This window comes from Scylla paramamosain, chromosome 45 (genome assembly GCF_035594125.1).
Source record: "Scylla paramamosain isolate STU-SP2022 chromosome 45, ASM3559412v1, whole genome shotgun sequence".
Classification (NCBI taxonomy): domain Eukaryota; kingdom Metazoa; phylum Arthropoda; class Malacostraca; order Decapoda; family Portunidae; genus Scylla; species Scylla paramamosain.
This window is the reverse complement of record NC_087195.1, coordinates 11,803,535-11,810,122: the sequence shown is the minus strand read 5'-3', so window position 1 is coordinate 11,810,122 and position 6,588 is coordinate 11,803,535. Positions and strand designations below refer to the sequence as shown.

The 6,588-nt window shown below is 41.6% G+C and overlaps 1 long non-coding RNA gene across 1 annotated transcript in view; it reads right to left on the bottom strand.

The window, feature by feature from the left end:
- Positions 1–1,695: 1,695 nt before the first annotated feature.
- The window catches only part of LOC135094461 (uncharacterized), a 20,146-nt gene continuing 15,253 nt past the window's right edge, over positions 1,696–6,588 (bottom strand). Inside the window, exon 3 of the long non-coding RNA XR_010263823.1 lies at positions 1,696–2,540. This is a non-coding gene — a long non-coding RNA (uncharacterized LOC135094461). The remainder of the gene's footprint in view (positions 2,541–6,588) is intronic.

The window sequence follows — 6,588 nt, the reverse complement described above, 5'->3', positions numbered from 1 at the left end:
CTCATCATGAATTAGGCAACATATCGTACAAAGCTATTACATTTATGGAGAGTCATGCGTTAGCTAAATAAAAAAAAAAAAAATTGTGCACCAAAAAAGAAACTGAAAACATTGTTCACAGTGATTTACGTGAACTCTGGTAACACGCTAAGGCGCCGCGCCTCTGTAATCACATCGAGCAGTTTGCACTGATGAAATCCATGCACGTCCATTCATCATGTAAGTTACTCTCCAGGCTCCAGCACTACGATAGTCTCATACTATTCATGTGTTATTCCCTGCTTCATGAAGGGAGTTAAGACACACACACACACACACACACACACACACACACACACACACACACACACACACACACACACACACACACTTCTAAAAAGCCTTTGATCTTGTTGATCACACTGTTGTCATCAGCAAGGCAGTAAGTCTGGGTCTCCCTCCTAATCTGATAGCGTGGCTAGCCGACTTCCTCACAGGGAGACGTCAGGCCGTTCGCTATCAGGGCTCTGTCTCTAATTTCCAACAGCTGACATGTGGAGTCCCCCAGGGGACCAAGATGGGTCCTCTATGCTTCCTCCTCCTCATCAACGACGCCCTCACTGACACCCCCCCATCGCTGGAAGTACTCGTATGTGGACGACTGCATGGTGGGCGTCCCAGTTTCCACCAAGAACCCGGACTACTCGCCACTGCAAGCAATTCTGGAGCGACTGCAGACGTGGACGGAGGAGAGCAGGATGACCATCAACCACAGCAAAACTGTGGTGATGCATTTCTGTACCTCCTCTGTACCAGTGCCCCCTCCCCGGCTCACAGTGGGCCCTCACCCCCTCCAGGTGGTCCAATGTGCCAAGCTTCTCGGAGTCACGGTGGACGACCAGCTGACCTGGAAGCAGCATGTCGCCAGCACCGTGAGATCAGCTACCTACAGGCTGTACATGCTGCGCAGACTCAGGTCGCTGGGGACGCCGACAGATGAGTTAAGGGGGGTGTACCTTATCTTCATCCTCCCCAAACTCATGTACGCCTCCCCAGCGTGGTCCTCCTCCCTCACACACACTCAACAGCTACAGCTAGAGAGTGTGCAGAAAAGGGCGTACAGGGTCATCCTTGGCCCTGCATACACCACCTATGAAGAAGCCCTGACCACCCTGAGTCTGTCCGGAATATCCACCAGGCACCGAGAGGCTCTGGAGAAGTTTGGAAGGGGACTACTGCATCATTCACGTCTCAGAAACATGCTGCCGCCCGACGCGCTTCGCCCGGTCCGTGCCACCAGACACCACAACAAAATAACGCCCCTGAAGGCGCCGCGCACGGACCGGTACAGACTCAGTGCGATTCCCACCATGGTGCGAGCCATCAATCAATAATATTTCCCTCCTAGATTAGACTTACCTTTAGGATTAATGTTAAGTTTTTCCCCATCCCCTGTGTACATTTTCAGTTTGTCAACTGCCTAAATAATAAACCGTTTATTATTATTATTATTATTATTATTACACACACACACCTATACTGCATACCTGTATCCATTATATCTATCCATTATATATCTATTATTATCTATCCATTATATATATATATATATATATATATATATATATATATATATATATATATATATATATATATATATATATATATATATATATATATATATATATATATATATATATATTAATTTATGCTGTGCAGGTATAAATAAACAGGACGCTTTATGCAGCTATAATAATTGCGAACAAACCTTCCAAACTCTTGCCATTACCTCACTATTATGCAGTTATGAAGTTCATGAACCGTATTGTTTACTGGAGTGTTAGCCTGAAATTATTACATATATCAGAGGGACTGCCATCACAACTGCCATCACAGCTGTCTGTGTGGCGCGGTGGCCTGGTCGATGATGGCCCTGAGGTGAGTGTTAGGGGGAGTGGGGGGGGCGGTGCTGTCAGTGGCCAGAAAATCGAAGCTTTGAAAATCTGCTCAACATTTTTGATGAACCGAACCATTCAAACATTTATTACTTAAGGTGACGGAAGACCTACAAAGAATGTACAGCCTACCAACAAAGGTGTACAAACACGATTGCTCTTACACGAGATTACGTACATAATGCACATAAGAGAACTGAAGAATAGTCTTCTCATATCCAATAAAAATTAATAGCCTCATAATAATATTGTGTGTGTGTGTGTGTGTGTGTGTGTGTGTGTGTGTGTGTATTAGCGGGCGAATGCACTTTCCAGACATTTGGGATTTAAACTACCTGTATCATATTAAATATGTGTGAGTGGCAACGAAAATCACACACTGACACACACACTGACACACACACACACACACACACACACACACACACACACACACACACACAATAGCACACGTCCGGACAGTGTACACAGCAGCTTTTTGCAGCACGCCATCGATATGTGTGCCTGCGTGCCGTGTTGCCAGTGGTAATCCCGAGTCTTATTGGCCCTGCGCTGCCCACACCACTTGTGCCACTTGACCAGGAGCCATAATGGGGAAGCGATGTACTGGAAAGAGAGGAGGGCGTTCGGATACGCTCAGTCGTTAATGCTCATGGAGTTTTGGAGCAAACCTTTATTTATTTATGTAATTAGAGTTATAATTATGAATATATTCATGTACTGTGAGTGTGGTCAACCCGCCCCTATTTCTAGTGTCAGCACTTTTTGAAAACGCTAAGCGTCCTTTGTGCCGGCTGGGGCAGTCTCTTGCCAGGGTGTAACGCTGTACCACGCAGAGGACATCCGTTGTCCCGTACACGCCACACCCTTCTCCACAACTCTGTACATAAATCTAAATATATATATTTTTATACGTTCACCTTTTGATATTCACCTGAAAACCAGTGCACTTTGCACTGGAGTTAGTTTATTCGTATCTCATTAAGCTGCCACCAAATGTTCCACAGTGGTTTTGAATTATCAATTACCGCTGGAACTGTTCATTAGTTTCTTACCTTTGTATAATAGGTAAAGTCACTCTTGGTGAGTTTCTGTGGTTTTCAGGTGAATGTCAAAGATGACGTATAAAAATATGTATATTTAGATATATGTACAGAGGTGTGGAGAAGGGTGTGGCGCGTATAGGACAACGGATGTCCTCTGCGTGTTACAGCGCTACACCCAGGCAAGAGACTGCCCCAGCCGGCACGAAGGACGCTTAGTGTTTTCAAAAAGTGCTGACACTAGAAATAGGGGCGGGTTGACCGCACTCACAGTACATGAATATATTCATAATTATAACTCTCTAATTACATAAATAAGGCAAGGGAAAAGCTACTTATACCTAAGAGTAATACATGCCAAAATACATTAGAGAGAGATTAATTATGGAGAATACTTAGATACTATAATGTAGGTGCTACCGATTACTTATCCATGGCAGTAAAAGGAGTATGGAAAGTTCCATGGTGTGTGTGTGTGTGTGTGTGTGTGACGTAGGCGTGATCATGTCCGCCCCACCCTTATCCGCCAACACCCACTATCTACACTTATGCATATATGTATACATACACTTATATTGCTAATGAGGCAAGGCATTATAAATACAATACATATTATTATTAATTATGTGACACCGCTACAATACATTTGCAGTTGACTCTCGTATATACGCTGGTAATACACACTCAATACACTCTCGTATACACACTGAAAATACACTCTTCAATAGACAATGGTAATATACTCTCTTGTGCACGCTGGTAATACATTCTCATATATACTGGTAATACAATATTTGATGCACACTGCTAATGCACTCCTTTATGCACAATCATAATGCACTTTTATACACACTCATAATACCCTTTTCTATACCCACTCATAATGCACATTCCTAATATACACTCTACATACTCATAATACACTCCTAAAGCACTCTGTTATACGTACAGCACACACTCGTCATACACACTCGTCATGCAGCCTCCTATAAACACTCTCAATATACGCACTCTCTTAATACACAAACTCTTCGCCACGTCTTTAAAATACCAATGTCTTTTCTGCTAAACATCCGATGAAATAATTGCACCTCCTCAGGGGACAAGGTTTTGGTGAGGCATTAAGCTCGTTGTTCCGGGTCACGAGGAAATAACGAGGAATAAAGTGCTATTCAGTTTTAAGACATTAATCAGGGGGATCCAAAAAATAACTTATTTGTGAGGCGTCAAGGAGAACGGGAGACGACGATGGTCTCATTAACCATGTTCCAAAAGTGTTTCCTACGTTTTTAAAATGAATGAATGAAGTTTATGGAAATAGCCAGACCTTCACGTAATTAACTCGTTGGTGAAGGAAAGTGGAGTGGAAGGGAAGGCCTGTGGGGGAAAGGTCGAACTGCAGAAAGGAAGGAAAATGGGAGGCATAAGAGAATTTCTCAGTTGCGTGGACCTAGTGAGGGTCAGGAGGGCTGTGGGTCAGGACGGTAAGGAACAGCCGGCTGGAAACACAACACAGCGGAAATGGAGGTCGACTTGTGAATCTATAATAGTGATGAAAAATAAGTGAGCTGGATAAGTAATAAATATCAATGCGATAACTATAGGAAAGGTGGATGAAAAGATAAGTGAACTTAATAAAACAACATTAATACGATGGGTTTAGAAACCACGAATTTTACAATGACGATAAATAAAAGTAAACTTATTTTTAAGAACACTAACATAATAGCTACAGAAATGAGGACCAATTAAAATATCACAAAGAAGGTAAAGGTAAGCAAACTGAATAAATACATTAATACGATAAATATGAGAAAAAAAATGTACCAGTAACATTAACTGAATAAAGCCACGTTATATAAAGACATGTACGCACACAAATATCCTAAAGGAGAAGGAAGGAAAGAATACTTCAATATCAGAGAACCATATAACTGCATGATATAATAGAGGAAACATTAGTCACAGTAGTAATGTACAAAATAGCGCTTTCTGAGGTAGTGCAGCTCTCCAACATAAGTAAACGAGCACTTAAGAGACAGAAGTGGAAGGTCACGACACAGTGTCCTGAGGGGAACAGGAAGGGAGGAGCAGGAATGCAAGGTAAGGCAAGAGTTAAATGGCACTACAACGCTATACAATATTGTTCATTATATAATATTTTACTGATAGTTTTGTAGCTTTTTGTGTGTACATGTAGGCACAATACATGATAATAGTGTTTGCTTAAGAAAACCCAATGCTTAACAAGATAGTGGTATAATCATTGATGCTTAGGGGGCGAAATACTCACATTTTTCTCTCATAATAATAGGACAAAATTGTCCACATAAGCCAAAGGAAGAGTAATATTTTTTTTTAATAGTAATCACTCCAAGTTAAGAGGAACGCTAACTTAAAATAATTCGATTAAATATGTTTAGCATTATTTTCACAATAAACAAAGGGTAATGGTAGCACAAATTTAGTATCTCTCTTTCTCTCTCTCTCTCTCTCTCTCTCTCTCTCTCTCTCTCTCTCTCTCTCTCTCTCTCTCTCTCTCTCTCTCTCTCTCTCTCTCTCTCAGTGAGAAATTACTAAGAGAAGCAATGGGATGAAATAAGAAGCCTGCCAACCATAAGGAATGAAAGCGGGATTATGAGCAAACAAACATTAATTCAAACATAAATATGGAAAAGAAAAACTCTGAAGCGGAATTTAATGAAGTGAAAATATACAAGACTAGACAAACAAACAGGAGCGTGGCAATAATTCTATAAGACTGACGAGTTGAGAAATACCAACCTACTACCTGCGACAAGGCAGGCACACACACACACACACACACACACACACACACACACACACACAGGAACACATGGAAAGTAACTATGCGGAAACTTTCAAGGTAAAACACAGGTAAAGATGAAGGAAGGAAGGAAGGAATGTAAAGAAGTATGAAAGGGTAACAGAGGGCACAGCAGACCAGGGAGAGGGACAGTAAGGAATGAGAAGACTTTGGATAAAATGGGAAGGAAGGTTTTCCGTGGCATTGTGGAGGAGAAAATGTATTGTGTAAATACTTGTTTTACTTCAATTTTCTCCGAGATGAGGAGAGAGAGAGAGAGAGAGAGAGAGAGAGAGAGAGAGAGAGAGAGAGAGAGAGAGAGAGAGAGAGAGAGAGAGAGAGAGAGAGAGAGAGGGGGGGGGGGGACAGACGAACATATAAACAGAAAGGTAGACAAACAAACAAACAGGTAGACGGACGAAACAGATAGACACAGACAGATAAATAGACAGAAGCAGACAAACAGAGAGACAGACAGACAGAAATAGTGTCAGACAGACCAACAAAGTCAAGGGCAAAAAACAAAGACATACATACATTGAAGCCGACATACGAACAGACTGACTTACAAAAACCTAACTGACCTTAACAAAGTGAACTATGATACATCACAAGAAAATGTTGATCTGTTTACCTTCAGTTAAAGTTGGGAAGCAATTTGCCTTTGTTTGGGAACTGTCGCCCTCACTGACGTGGATTGACTTGCTGACACCAGAGCTTAAGTTAATTTATTTTGTTCTGCATTTACAAAACTCATAAAACTCTTCTACGTAGATTTTAACAT